Source organism: Anabrus simplex, chromosome 6 (assembly GCF_040414725.1).
Source record: "Anabrus simplex isolate iqAnaSimp1 chromosome 6, ASM4041472v1, whole genome shotgun sequence".
Lineage (NCBI taxonomy): Eukaryota > Metazoa > Arthropoda > Insecta > Orthoptera > Tettigoniidae > Anabrus > Anabrus simplex.
Genome location: NC_090270.1, coordinates 152,618,885 through 152,635,620, shown reverse-complemented (window position 1 = coordinate 152,635,620; position 16,736 = coordinate 152,618,885). Strand labels below are relative to the sequence as shown.

Below are 16,736 nucleotides of genomic sequence, written 5' to 3'. Positions count from 1 at the left end.
AAATGAATACAAGATTTATTGCTCCACCTTTTCAATACTTAAAATCTTTTAACGTTTATCAAAACATTACAATATGATAGTGTCAGGTACTAGTTTCGGTCCATTTTTGGACCATCATGAGACTAGCCAAAATTACAAGCAAAAGACAAACTAAATTAATATGGATGAACAAGAGGATGGATGGTAGTGGAATGACATACAAGTAAAAACCTTATACACAAGTTACAATAAATATAACCAAAATATGTTAAAATTAACAGATGAATAAAATAATTGTGATGTCGCTTAAAATTTCTTGATGCCAAAGTCTTAGGTTGACGGTTGAACTCGTGTTGAACATTTAAATTCAAGTGAAGTCTTAATTTTCTGGAAAGTTCTGAGAGCAAGTTCCACGATGGTGCAGAGGGAATGGTCCAATATGACCAATATAGACTTGACGAATTGAGAAAGCTGGACTTGTTCTATGTAGCATAAACAAATGCTGAGTTTAAAGGAAGTCTCAATTCAGTCGGAACCCAAAGAACCCGAAGAACAAAATTAGAATTAACTCGAAAAATCTGATAGAGAAAGTACTAAGGGAGGGTGGGTGGGTGGGTGGGTGGGTGTGTGGGTGTGTGTGTGTGTGTGTGTGTGAAATAACGAGGACTCACCTTGCGCTTGTTTGGAACGAGCTGCTAGAAGGAGTGCAACATATTGGACATATCACACCTGGATATTTTACATCTCAGAAATAAATAAATTACCGTACTCTAAGTTAATGGATTTGACATTAGGCCTAAAATGTAAATATGTAATAAATCATTCACAGCAGCACATATAAGGAAAAAATTACACTTTTGATATTTAATATTTCAATAAAATTAAATTCTGGAAGGGGGATATAGTTTTGAAAAGGCAATATGAAAGAAAATTGAAGTAAAGCACTTTACGTAATTAGAATCTAATAAAGGACGAACTCCTTCCAAGTCAGATTCCTCGCTCTCACCTCTTTCTCACTGCTGCTCGCACCATTCGGATTAATGACAAGATGATTGACAGTCGTATCGCACAGACTGTCCGATTCCCAGAATCTCAGCTCTTCCGTCATGCTACATTACAGTTGTTACACTCACAAGAGTCTCATTAATATTCTGATGAATGCGTGTAGTGTGAATCGTACTCAGTCCTCCATTCACACTACACGCATTCACATCGAGCTAGAGGTCCGTGCTGGTTCGAGATCAGGTTTAATCTGCCCAATTCCACCTGGCATTGAAATAATATTCAAGATCTCAGCCATAAGCCTCGGCCTCAGCCAATCATTAACTTACTTTGAACAATATTACAAAGCAGTGTTCAAGCTAAAATTAATATATCAAAAACCAGATACTTCTCACAATAGTCAAACGCAGACTGTTTCAGAAAATTTTCAAAAGGAAAGTAAAAACTTATATATGATATCAACTTTACAGTTATATATTATGAGGAACCAAAGAACAACATTCTAGAAATTGTGTATCAACATGACAGATGTTTTGAAGAACTAATAATCAGTGTTATATGGACATCCTTGTATTTTGCTAGGCCAAATTATAGACAGTTTTAATCACCCTCAATAATTTTTGACGCACAAGATAATATTGTGTTTTTTAAGACATATTATTTTCTACAGAATAATTGGTATTTGTCACTTAGCCACATTTTAATGTACATATAATGACCTAAGATTTGCTGTTAGTATAGTATGCTAAGCATACATTTTACACTGCACCAGTAGTATTATATTTTTATATTTCTAATATACCTTGCAATCAATATCTCAATGGCTGATGATGGCACACTGGATGCCGAAACCGGTCCCATAATGTATACCATGATACTTGAAATAAACACGTGATGTTTTAATTGAATTATTATGTTAATGTACTGAATAGGTGGAAACCTTTAACTTTATAAGCACTGTAAATCTCGAGTCAATACGGACAAAAAAATGAAATTCTTAATATTAAACTCATTCTTTTCACAAGACCAAACTACTTCAGTCTTGCCTTCTGGATCTTCTGGAGTAAGGAGTCTTCTAGTCCTACGGCTTCTCTGACTTTTTCGTTCCTGATTTTATCCCTGCTAATCTTCTGGATCATTGTGCGTAGGAACTTCATTTCTGCTGCTTGGAGTTTTGAGTTGTCTTTTCTCGTTAATGTAGCAATTTCCAGGCTGTATGTGAGGATAGCGCTGTAGTATGATTTATACAGTGTCATCTTGGTTTTGAGTGGTACTTGTTTATCCCATAGTAGCTGTCTTACTTGGAGGTAAAAATGTATTGCTTTTGCTGATTCGACTGTTTACTTCATATTTAGCTAAGTTATCCTTGGACATTATACTTTTTTTTTTCTTTTTTTTTTTTTGCAAGTTGCTTTACGTCGTGCTGACACACTTAGGTCTTATGGCGACGATGGGACAGGAAAGGGTTAGAAGTGGGAAGGACGCGGCCGTGGCTTTATTTAAGGTACAGCCCCAGCATTCGCCTAGTGTGAAAATGGGAAACCAAGGAAAACCATCTTCAGGGCTGTCGACAGTGGGGCTCAAACCGAATACTGGATACTGGCCACACTTAAGCGACTGCAGCTATCCAGCTCGGTGACAAATTCTGTGACACTGGCCAGCTTAGTGGCATTTAGCATGATTTCTGGCTGACGCTTCTGTACCTTCAACACCACCATTTTACCTTGTTGATGTTTAATCTATATCTCTCAAACTCCTGACTCCACCCCTGCAGTCTCTCTTCCACATCTTTCTCTGAGTTACCACAAATTACTACATCATCTGCAAATGCAAATGGCTTTTAGTCTTGTTGCCCCTTTTCTTTTAGCGCCTTTAATATGGTATCCATTACAATGATAAATAATAGGGGCGACAAAGCACTACCTTGTTGTACTCCACTTTTTGACTCAAACAAGTCTGACAGTACAGAACCGACTTGTACGCAGCTTCTGGTTGTCTCATAAAGCACCTTCAATTTTGAAATTAGACTGTCTTGAACTTTGAGCTTTCTCAGGCACTCCCAAATAAGCTCCCTTGGTATGCTGTCATAGGCCTTTTCGATGTCAAGGAACAGTAGATATAAAGGCTTCTCTTTTTCCGAATGTTCTTCCATTAGCATCTTCCAGGCCAAAAGCCATACTGTTCCTCTTCTAAAAGTGGTTCTACTATTTCTCGTAATCTATCCTCTATAATTTTTTCCAGAATTTTTAGTCCATGAGAGAGTAGAGGGATGCCACGGTAGTTGGTACATTTTCGTCTGCTGCCTTTCTTGAATACAGGTACAACTTCCAGTCTTCTGGGATAGTATTTTTCTGCTATACTACATTTAGGAAGGAGCCTCCGTGGCTCAGGCGGCAGCGCGTCGGCCTCTCACCGCTGGATACCGTGGTTCAAATCCCGGTCACTCCATGTGAGATTTGTGCTGGACAAAGCGGAGGCGGGACAGGTTTTTCTCCGGGTACTCCGGTTTTCCCTGTCATCTTTCATTCCAGCAACACTCTCCATTATCATTTCATAGCATTTATCACTCATTAATAAATCACCTTGGGAGTGGCGACCCCATTGTAATAACAGCCTATATATGTTTCATTCATCACATCCCTGACCCGGTCAATGACTGGAAAACAGGTTGTAGGTTTTCATTTTCACTACATTTAGGAGTCTATATAGCCATTGGATTGCTAGAGTTCCTCCTGCTCTCGCTCTCGCAGAAATGATGAGCCTAATAGATGCCAAAAGGCGAGCTCTTATATCCTTTGGCAAGATCAATTCCCCAGCTGGAAGAAAGCTCATTTCCAAGATCCGAAAGAGAAAGGCTCGACTTGAATCACGGAAATGAAGAACAATTGGGGACAACAGAAATCTGAAGAACTCCTAGGGTTATCTGAAACCAAAGACCTGCAAAATTTCTATAAAGGGATTAGAGAACTATATAAACCAATTCATTCTTCTAGAAGAATTCTGAAATCAATCAACAATGTTACCACCTTTATTGATAACAAGGGCATCTTGTAGCACTAGAAATAACAATTCTCCATTCTTTTTAATCACAATTCAACCACCAACAGCCCCTTCAGCTATGCCACCATCATCCCAGGAATTCTGTGAGGCTCTTAACAAACTGAACCCAGAAAGACACCTGGACAAGACAAAATTCCAATAGAAAGACAAAGACGTTCATACTCATCCTTTTAATGTGGAAAACTAAGCAAATACTTGGTGACATTAAGAATACTAATATCGTCACCATATTCAAGAAAGGTGATTGCAGTGTACATGGCAACTATCATGGTATGTTCCTGCTCTCCATAACTCGCAAACTTTCTCCATCTCTAGGCTGTCTCTGAGAAATGATGTCCAGAGTTTCTCTCTCTTTTTTTTTTTTTGCTGGTTGCTTTACGTCGCACCGACACAGATAGGTCTTATGGCAACGATGGGACAGGGAAGGGCTGGGAGTGGGAAGGAAGCGGCCGTGGACTTAGTTAAGGTACAGCCCCAGCATTTGCCTGGTGTGAAAATGGGAAACCACGGAAAACCATTTTCAGGGCTGCCGACAGTGGGGTTCGAACCTACTATCTCCCGAATACTGGATACTGGCCACACTTAAGCGACTGAAGCTATCGAGCTCGGTGTCTAGAGTCTCATCGTGCCTCTCCTGTACATGGCAACAACAAGAAAAATGCAGAGAACAACATCAATCACTCTACTTAGTGTTTTATGATTTGGAAAAGGCCTTCAACTCTGTCCCTAGGCCTGCTATATTGGCAGTGTTGACACAATTTGGTTGCTCTAAATGCTCTGTTGGTCTGGTTAGGACAGCGATGATGGCATGTCTGGTCAGTTTCTCCAACAGAAAAATATCTCTGATGCTTTTCCTGTCACACATGGGTTGAAGCCAGGGTGTGTGTAATTGCCCCAACGCTCTTTGCTCTGTACGTGGCTGCTATGTTTCTGGCATTGATATGAAGTATCACCATGATGGAAGTCTCTTCAACTTGACAAGAGTTCGTTCGTGTAACTTAACTCACATGACCTGAATAAGGAACCAAGTATACTACTGACAATAAATCACTGACTCTTACCTGTGAAGAGCTGCAGCAGTCAGTCAATAGTATCAAGAGCACGTATGATGGTTATGATCTCACCACCAATGCCCAAAAAAACAATTCTTACCAAACCTGTTCCAGGGACTAAGCTTGGAGAGTTCAGTATCTCTGTCTCAGACATGACTTTGGATCAAGCAGATCACTTCTCATACCTTGGAAGCATTTTGCTTAAACAATGCACCTCAGAAGATGATGTGGAAACCAGACTCCATCCTGGTCATATGGCACTTCGTTGGCTATCCAACTGAGTCATCAAAAATAATAACCTAACACTTCATACCAAACTCATGGTGTATGAAGCAGTCATCATCACAGTGTAACCCACGAAACTTGAATGTTTTCATCTACAGAATCTTCATTCAATCTTAAATAACACATGGGAGATCCATTTACCCAATCTTGCAGTTCTCAAGAACATGAGCATGAACAGTGCACAAGGGCTTATCAATGGCCATTCGGCTTTGATGGATGAAGCATGTTTGCTATATGAGCGACACTACGCATCCTCACAAATTCGTGTATCCTTTCCTCAAGCACAAGACCCCTCGGTGCCCCTTTGAAGCATTACAAAGACTACCTTACACAAACCATGAAGGTCACGAACATCAACTCTCTAAAGTGGGAGACACCTGGAAAGCATCACTTGCTCTGCTGCTAAATCACCTCTATTGCTGTCCAACAGGTACGTCTAGTCAGTATCCTGCTTCGTCCTCCCAATCCATCAAGTGTAAACTGGGGTCACATGTTTCATGCCAGAATTGGCTTTTTCAGGCATCAGAAGTACAAGCAGAAATAGCAATAAGTGCTCGTGGATTGTAAGCAGGAGAAACTGAATACAGTAGAGAAGTCCGCTATAGCGAGTATGGCATATAACGAGCACCCCGCTATAATGACAATTGTTGTCTGTCCCTTCAAAATTCCTATATTAAACTGTGGATTATCCTTCGGTTACAGCGAGAGTCCTATCACTGACGCACCCGTTATTACGAGCGCTTAAGCGTGCAAGATTTCTCCATGACCTATATTTATGCACCCCTGCGATTATATTGCATGTGATCGATCACCTTCAGTATTGTTTCCTCGCTACGTCCACTAGCGAGTTCTCTCATCGACATTTGAAGGCGATGTCTAAGTCGATCAGTAATGCCCTTCGACTGCCGTTCCATAAAGAAAATTCGAAATGAAAGAGAACATGTTTTCGTAATAAGTGCGTAAATAACATGTCCGATAACAGTTGTTAACTAAATACCAATATAAATGGTCCGTTATTGGACATTATAAATTTTCCAGCTAACTCATTCATAGTTGCCAGCGTTTCGCCCCCGTGTGCTAGGCTGGGCTCATCAGTTGGTACCTAGCACACCTACCAAGATGCATGGCTAGTGCATACCATGGAGGCCACTGCGTAGGCTATTTGAAACCACCAGCAGTGCCAATGCACTAAGAGATACTTTGTCTCACTACCAAAAATTGATGCCTGCTTGGCCATTAGATGATATAGATGTTGATTCCCATAGGGAAACCGAAATATTTGTCCCGAATGAGTAAATTTATAATACCAATTCCTAGTTGTCAAATCTTATTAAGTTATATTTTCATCTACATTAATAATAAGAGCCGCACTGTGATATCAGGATTCCTTCATTTCGATAATTACTTATAAATTGTATAATTTTTAATTTATAAATTGATCTTTTTTTCATGAATTATTATGAAAAGAATATTTATTAGGACAATTTCTCTATGGAATATTGTACAAGTGTTTCCTTGACGACTGCTTTCTATTGTAGAAATAATTTATATATTTTCTCTTGAGTTATTTGTTTGTTTTAATCTTGTCAATCTTATGTTAATTTTAAGGACACTTCCTCTGAAGCATTACTTTGTCAATTTTATATATTTTTCATCTAAACAGTGTTATGTGGCTGAAGATGTTGATAATATACGAAACATGTACCACTTTTGACCATTAAAAATTGCCTTAAGCAATCATTGTATCGACTAGGTGGAAAATAAATAAATACTTAATTGTGAATCTATAACTCCTTTGTCGGGTTACGCGTGCATGAATTACAGGTACAGTAAGGTACTGCAAACCTTCGACGAAAATTTGAAGCCATGTATAGCTATAATCTCTTTGAAATCAAGCTTTGTGCAGATTCTTTGCAGACCATGTGAGTTTGTAAACAAACATTGCTTAGCAACATGGCGTCGTTCGAGCAGCGTGAGAAAGAAATCGCCAGACTTTTAGGTGAAAGTAACGATTTCAGCGATAGTGGGAGTTATTTTCAATTAAATGGTGAGAAAGATATTGCGGAATGAGATTGTGTTGGTGAGTTGAGTGATAAAAATCCCGATAATGAGAAAATTATGATGAATGGCAATGCTGGTACCTCTTCTGATGGATGGAGGAAACACCGCGACACTGACTTGGATTTCAAAAGCTCATTCACAGGTACGTCAGGTTATAAACAACCGCATGGTTGAATGAACTTGACTTTTTCCAATTATTACCTTTGACTGATGAGTTATTGTCCGAAATTGTGTGCGGGACTAACCGGTATGCTAGTGTAAACATTCAAAAGGTTACGCCCCTCACACGTTAGTCTATTAGGGGGTTGTGGATAGATGTTACTTTTCCTGAATCCAAAGCATTTTTAGGCGTAATCCTAAATATGGCAATGAACAGTAAGCCTAAATTACGATGCGAGAGTGGTTTTTTCAGCAATACCTGCAGAAAAAAGCCTGGATTACATCCCAGCGAGTGTTTGGGAAGTTTCACACGATGCACTATTACAGACAAAAAGTGAGTGACTGAGATAATTATAGGTTTGAAAATGCTGAAAATTGCACCTGAATACTGTATTGTATTTGTATTATATTTATTTTGTGTTTGCTTTAGCTGATTTTTATAAATATGCTGTCAATATGTTTGTGCTCTCTGTTATCACTCTGCAAGCAGATTCTTAAATGGAGCTGGAGAGGCAGCAGTGTTCAGAAGAAAAAGAGGGCTAAGGGTTAATGTATAAGGAAGTTTAGCAACTTTTATACAAAAATTGGATATAACGACAATCCGATATAGAGAGTGAATTTTTTGCTGTTATGAATTCTTGCTATACAGTAAAACCTCATTAATTCGAAGTCATTGGGACACAAATATCGGACTTCGAATTGCGTGATTTCGAATTAACCGCCAACAGGTACTTTGGAAATGCCAACCCTTGCGGCGTCACAATATATTCTAAGACCCATTACTGCATGCAATTAACCTTTAAAGCTCTCTAATGCCATGGAAAAAACTATTTCCAAAATGTATCCAACAAAGTGCATTTACAGTATTCAAATAATGCACCTGGATAAATCACTGGCAAACATAACCTCCCGCAATGAAATCAAAAGAAAGAAAACATGATTCAAAGAGGACGAGAAATCTATACTGGTTTCCCTGTGCAAGTGCTTTATTCATTGGATTACTGTACTGTATGCATATTAGATGCCTTGTGCTTGCACGGTAAGTATCTGATGCCCTTAAAACATCGTGGCTTATCAAACTTTCCTATGAAGAGGGGAGAAAGTCTCTCACTTCCGTCCACATTACAACAACAGTACAGTGCAGTGACTAAACTCATATGATTTCCCGCCATGGCACTTCTAAGACCCATTAATGCATGCAATCACCTTGATGAACAGTTTAAACTTTTCAAATGCCATGGAAAACACTATTTCAGAAATGTGTCAAACAAGGTGCATTTACATTATTCAAATAATGCACTTGGATAAAACAATGGCAAACATAACCTCATGCAACAAAAGGAAGTAAAACACGATTCAAAAATGAGGAAAAAGTTATGCTGGGTCCCCTGTGCAAATGCTTTATCTTCTGGATTAATGTACTCTATGCATTTTTAGATGGCTTGTACTGGCATAGAATGTGCCCGATGCCCTTAAAACATTGTGGCTTTTCAAATTTTCCTATGATGGGGGAAAGAAGTCTCTCGCTTCCGTGTGCACTGCATAGCAATACAGTACATTTGCCGGCTGGCATTTCTCTCCTTTAAAACATGGTCCGTTTAGCCTCAGCACTTAAAAAAATAAAACAAACAATGCAGTTTCATCGGCATTGACAATATTGTTTGGTGTGTACAAATTGATTATAGGCCATGCTTTTTCGCCAACTGTCAGCATCGTCAGTGTTCGCGGATTCCACCTCTCCGCACACTGCCTGCTACGTGATATTGTGAATTGTGGCGTTCCCTAAAACGCCGAATACAAAATAATTACGATTCCATTCGAACATAGGAGATATGAAGCATACTGTAAACACGCCGACGTAGGTGGAAGTGTGCAAAGTTACCCCTGTACGTTCCGAAGATGCGTTCTTTCATGACGCAGAGAAATTCTGAATTTAAATTACTCTGTAAAATACATTTTTTTTTTTTCATAATATACAGGCAGTTTCGAATTAAAAATCTGAATTTCAGTAATGGGACCAACATTGTTCTTCGAATTACGAATTATCCGTATTTCGAGTTAAATAATTTAAATAGCATGCAAGACCATACCTCATTTTACCGAGAACAAGAGCCGCTTCGAATTAGGCGAGATTTTGAATGAACCGATTTCGAATTATCGAGCTTCTACTGTACGTGCAAATAAATAACAGCCACCACAAACAAATACAGTATAAGTCTGCTATAGCGATTATAGCATATAGCGAGAACCTGGTTACGACAGTTTTTTTCTGTTCCTTGAAAATTCCTACATTGGAATGTTACAGTGAGAATCCTATCAATGATGCATCCATTATTACGAGGAAAAAAGCACACACTATTTTCCCATTTTCAATATTTATGCACTCCAGCAAATACCGTATTTCACGGCATAATCGTCGCATCCTTTATTTTCAATACAAAAATCGGACTTTAAACCTTTAATTACATAATCGTCGCACGTCCAAATTTTGTTCACTAATCTGGTTAAAAGGTAAATGGAACTGCAACGTAAGTTGCACATGAATGCGCAATTTAAATACGTGTATGGTTTATGGGCAATTTGGCAACACAGTCACGTTTGCGACATGTTGCACAACGTATAAATAAATAATACCGGTATATGTACGACGCATGGCTTACCGGTAGACTATCGGCAGTTTGACAACGTGGTCGCGAGACAGTGTACTATTTATTCACCACCTACATATTATGCTTACCGGTAGGCTATCGGCAGTTTGACAACGTGGTCGCGAGACAGCGTACTATTTATTCACCACCTACATATTATGAGTTCCCATTTGAAATACGTAAGGCTGTAAGTTATCGCTTATCGGCAACGTCACCAGGAAATACCGGCTAGGTAGGTTGAATGGACCTCGAACCAGCCCTCAGATACAGGTAAAATTCCCTGACCCAGCCGTGAAAGGAACCCGAGGCCTCCGTGTAAGAGGCAAGCACGCTACCCCTACACCATGGGGCCGGCTCCTGTGTTATTGCGCACGAAGTGAAATCCAAGACGATAACGCAGATTTCCACGGAATTATTCAGCCGAATTATTTACGATGTCTCAATTGTCATCGCTAGACTCTTATCTTACTACTACGTCATAAGTGTCCGGGCATATGATGAAAACTTTTATCCAAGCAGTCAAGATAATTATTATCCAATGCTATTAAAGTTTTATTTTATAAACTCGTCAGTAATGTAATGTAAAATCATCAATAACTGGGAAGAAATATTAACCTAATTACCGTATGTTTAAAGGAAATTGAAAAGAATGAATGTTTGTTACTGACGTCTCAGAATACAGTCAACTATACAGTAGATCTACACCGCGCTAGCTAGAGCTCCGGTTTGTGAGCTTTGCGCAAGCGCAGTAGTGTGCCGCAACCAACGAGCTAAACTGATAAATTGTTGCATGCTTCCTTGCTGCCTAACAGTATTGGCTGCTCTGGAATGGACAGATCACAGATGCATTTATTTGTTTCAGATTTACGTGATTACTGTAGACATGTGTGCGTGAGAATTTAAGTTTTTAATTTGTGTTTTGGGTGTTTGCAGAAATAATTTGTTTTAATAGTGAACAATTACGGAAAGTCATTTATATCACAAAACATTAACGTGTGAAGCATTTATAAGCGATTATGGGTAAATATAGAAACTATTCTGCGGGCTTCAAGCTTAGCGTAATTGCCTTCGCTGAACAGCACGGGAACAGAGCTGCAGAAAGAAAATTTTCTGTGAGTGAAAAGTTGGTGCGTGACTGGCGGAAAGTAAAAAACAAGCTAAAAAGCACAAACCCTTCTAGACGCGCGTTTAGAGGTCCTAAAACAGGGAAGTTTCCTATAATTGACGAAGAAGTGTTTAGGTACGTCCGTGAAATACGTAACAATGGCTGCAGTGTATCATATGAAATGTTACAAATTAAGGGACAGGAGGTAGCGCGCAAACACAACATACCGGTAACTCAGTTTAAGGCGGCTCGTGGGTGGATTAAGGGGTTCATGCGACGACACAATCTGTCAGTGCGAAGGAGAACAACACTAAGCCAAACGTTGCCTGCTGATTACACGGACAAGATTGTAAATTTTCACCGATTTGTCATACGTTTGCGCAAAGAAACTTCGTACTTGCTTTCTCAAATCGGTAATGCCGATCAGACTCCAATCTTTTTTGATATGCCTCGCAACAGCACTATTGCGCTAAAAGGATCACGGAGTGTATTAATGAAAACCAGCGGTAGTGAGAAGTTGCGATGCACGGCAATGCTAGCCATTACAGCTGACGGGAGAAAGTTGCTGCCTTACATCACTTTCAAGAGGAAAACGATGCCTAAGAATATACAGTTTCCCCGTGGAATTCATGTACGAGTGCGACCAAAGGGTTGGATGGACGTAGAACTCATGCTGGACTGGGTTAAAACTGTGTGGAATAGAAAACCCGGTGCACTACTAAAACAACCAGCTCTGCTTGTTTTAGATAGTTTCCGAGGTCACCTCGTGAACGAAGTGAAGCAAATTCTCGCTACAAATAAGACACGACAGATAGTCATTCCTGGTGGCCTAACATCTGCTTTGCAGCCACTAGACGTATGTGTTAATAAACCCTTTAAAGACCACTTACGTCGATTTTACAACGAGTGGATGATGAGCGGCGATCAGCAATTGATGCCCGCCGGAAATATCAGGCGTCCACCCTTGGACTTGTTATGCTCGTGGGTGAAGAAGAGTTGGGATCTTATACCACCTGAACTAGTCTCCAAGACTTCAAAAGGACTGGGATTTCGAATGCACTAGACGGTTCCGAAGATGACGCAGTGTGGCAGGGAGACGAAGAATCTGATACTGGTATTAACAGAGGCGAGGACGGCGCATCAGATAGTGAAACCTGCGATAGCGACACCGAAGATTTGGAATAAATTGCGTACCGGTAAGTCCGCATTTCACAACAAAGCGATAATTTTTTGCAAGTGTAATATTTTAACTTTAATACTCAAATTAATGGCAAATTAACTTAATACGTTCATTTTTATTTTCAGGTTGGAAAAACGCTCGCCGAATTGTTGCGAAAAATTATGAATTTTGTTTTAGACTATTTTAATTATTTTGATGTATAAACGCGAGTATTACGTGCATCTTAAATTTGTATCAAATACAATTTAGTTATAAATACATTTTTTGAGTAATACAAATACTGGTATTAAATATTCATCGTATAATGGTCGCACCCTACAATTTTTTTTGAAAATTTTGGTATAAAAAGTGCAACGATTATGCCGTGAAATACGGTATGTTATTAATTGATCTATCATCTTCAGTATAATTTTCTTGCTATGTGCCCTAGCGAATTCTCTTATCGACATTCAAAGGCAATGTAGGATGCTAAAAGGTTAGTTTTTTCCACCTATTCAATACATATAAATTTTATAAATTAGGAATTTATTGTTGATTCCACTTGAGACATGTTTCGCCCTTCATTGAGGGCATCATCAGTCAAAATATCACCTCAAGGTAAAAAATCAGGTAACTGGTTAGTAGTTGACGGTACAAATTAATACATATTATTTATACAATTACAAAAATTAAGTATGGGAAATAGTTGTACAAAAGTGATGGTTGAACATATAGGTTTATAGATGAAAAGTCAGCACCAATGCCTAAAATTAACATAGTAGAGTTCGGTAGTGGTGCTCTGGAGAAACAGTTGACGCAATCATAGGGAAATAAAAAGTTAAAAAATATTTACATTAAAACAATTAAGGGAGAAAAGGTGTAGTGTTCGGCGTCAATGTTTGTATCCAAAAATTAATGTCAAAGGTTGGTAACTATACAGTATTTACATTGTTCAATTGAACAGTTGAGATAAAGTTTTAAAAATATTTACATTATAACACTCAGCGTAAATGTTTGTAATAAAAACTAATGGGGTTGGCGTGGGATTGGCGGGATTGGAGCGGGCGGGTGGCTCGGGAGAGAATAATTTATATATTTTCTCTTGGGTTATTTGTTTGTTTTGGTCTTGTCGGTCTTATATTGGTTTTGGGGGCGCTTCCTCTGGAGCATTGCTTTGTCGGTTTTTTGTATTTTTCGTCTGGGCAGTGTTGTGTGGCTGGGGATGTTGGTGGTGTGCGGGGCATGTGCCGCTTTTGACCGTTGGAAGTTGCCTTGGGCGGTCATTGTGTCGGCTGGGTGGGGGATGGTTGGGTGCTTAATTGTGAATCTATTGAAGTGCGATACGGACCATGAAGCTGATTTTATGTAATAAATAATAACCACGCGACCTTCAAAAACAATACAACACCCAACACAAGCAAATAACATTCATCCCATTAACAAATAGGCATCAATATTATCCGCGTAACTTTCGGTTCCTTATACCCCCCCCCTCTTTTTATAAACCAACACTACATCAACCTGCACTCCCAATACACAACAAGCTCGCCCCTCCACTCTACCTTCCTCTATTCTGACAGCTCACCTTTGCGCATGACTGCGCCCATGCCCCTCCCCCCCAAAAGCTCTCCACCCCTCCCGCCGCCATTGCTAACCGCATGTGCGTATTACCGACTGAGCCTCCTTCTTAGTCCACCAATACTCATCATCAATTACCTCTCAGCGACACATCAGGTATGTAACATAACATTCACTCTTCATTACTTACCATAAACCTTTCTTACACACTAACTAATACTATTAACATCTCAATTACAGATAACTTCCACTGCATACAATACAACTTTCAACAACACGCCGGAACCCAGCGCACATCGGCACAAATATGGCGTGCCACTACGGCTCCTCTTCGCAGTCAGAAGGAGAAGATGCCTCACCCCAGCTTTAACGCTCTGACTCTGCAGTTGCCGTATACATTCTAATCTCTCCACAGCAGTTCACAACACAAGCAACTCTATTCTTTCTCACCAGACCAGAAAAGAACAATAACTTCATCCCGAAGTCCGTCATACTTTATTCCACGGAACAATATCAATTTGTCTCACCGGCATTTCACACCGATGTCTTCACATCACATTAGATGCTACAGAAGTCAACTAAAAGAATAAGCGAAAGTTTCAACCCGCAACATTTTCATAATTAGCAATTACCCATATAACTAGCAATTACCCACTAATAACTGTCACCATTGTTGCCGTTCAAACGCACGGAATACCCATGAATCTCCATCCACACTGACCAGTCTCCGTACCAATCTCGGCACTGCAACTGAAAAACTTCCAGCTTGATGCCTATAAAACCTCATTTGACTATGAAATATTTCCCTACCCCCGGTGATTTTAACTAAATTAAACTGCTCTACATATTTCTGAAATGTCAATACTAATTCCTTCTTCCAACCTCTAAAACATCAGAACGCACTTGGTACTAAAATTTTTTTATCCTTGCACACCAGCTGCTCTTTTGTAATTATGTATATATTTATAAATTCTCAACTATTCATTTAGATAATGTAATTACTATATAGTTACCAACTATTGACAGTTTTTATTACAAACATTTACGCTGAGTGTTATAATGTAAATATTTTTAAAACTTTATCTCAACTGTTCAATTGAACAATGTAAATACTGTATAGTTACCAACCTTTGACATTAATTTTTGAATACAAACATTGACGCCGAACACTACACCTTTTCTCCCTTAATTGTTTTAATGTAAATATTTTTTAACTTTTTATTTCCCTATGATTGCGTCAACTGTTTCTCCAGAGCACCACTACCGAACTCTACTATGTTAATTTTAGGCATTGGTGCTGACTTTTCATCTATAAACCTATATGTTCAACCATCACTTTTGTACAACTATTTCCCATACTTAATTTTTGTAATTGTATAAATAATATGTATTAATTTGTACCATCAACTACTAACCAGTTACCTGATTTTTTACCTTGAGGTGATATTTTGACTGATGATGCCCTCAATGAAGGGCGAAACATGTCTCAAGTGGAATCAACAATAAATTCCTAATTTATAAAATTTATATGTATTGAATACGTGGAAAAAACTAACCTTTTAGCATCCTACATTCAGTATCTTCAATACGGATAGCAATGATTTTTATCACTTGCAAATTCAAAGGCAACGTCGGAGTAAGACCTGTCAACTAGTGTCGTGTAAGAAAATTCAAAATGAATGAGGAAAACATGTTTCCATAATAAATGTGTAAATAATATGACCAAAAGCAAATGCCAACCATCTCATTGCTGAATTCTTTGACAGGCTGGTGCGACCCCAGTGCTGACTATTTCAGCCAACAACCTCAACGTAGATTATCACCAATCTGAACATAAAAATTTCGGCCATTAAGAAGATGCTTAGAAATTTTCATTTATATTATGGATTATGTCTGCTATATGTACGCACAATACCAATCTATACACACGATTAACAGCAGAATGATTAAATCAAACACACAATATTGATAAAAATAGAGCAGAAATTGCCATCAACTGTCTGTTTATAAAATCTGTTTGTTTTGCCCACTATGTTTGCCAACACCTCTTCATTCACAAATACCTCGAAATAATCAATTTAAGGGTACTCAGGGATTAAATTATTATTTGACATAGTAGATGTAGCAATGAAGTGCATACGCCTTCAGTGCAAACTCTTCGTCTGACCACATGGGCATGCCTAGGTCCTTTCCCTGGAAGCAAATCTTCACCATTATCAACCTCATTATCACTCCGTATCACTTCACTAATAGCTTCAATATCATTACCACCACTATCAAAATACCCATTGGACTTAAATCTCCTCTAAAAGGACAAGATTTCCTCCAGACACATCTTACGTATGTGCGCGGCAGCCATAATTCAAACATGATATTTACAACTGTGTGACAAAAGAAAAACATTTCCCTGCAGTACTACACGCGGAAATAATATGAACTAATTGGTTAAAAGTGTGGCTAATAGATGGCAGAATCATATAACAGACCTATAAGGCACATCGAGTATGTATGATCGCAAATTCCTGCTCGAGTACACTCATACTCAAAAGCAGCACTGGCGTACCATTTCAAGCAGCACTAGTATATTCGATTACAGCAGTGAAATGGTAAACTCATTAGGAATAAAGGTTGAAGTACTGTAAATGATT

At 38.9% G+C, this 16,736-nt stretch overlaps 1 protein-coding gene across 1 annotated transcript in view; it reads right to left on the bottom strand.

Moving 5' to 3' along the window:
* LOC136875909 (protein ELYS) overlaps positions 1–16,736 on the bottom strand; it is a 194,817-nt gene that overhangs the window by 98,973 nt on the left and 79,108 nt on the right. The gene's annotated exons all lie outside the window — the stretch shown is intronic.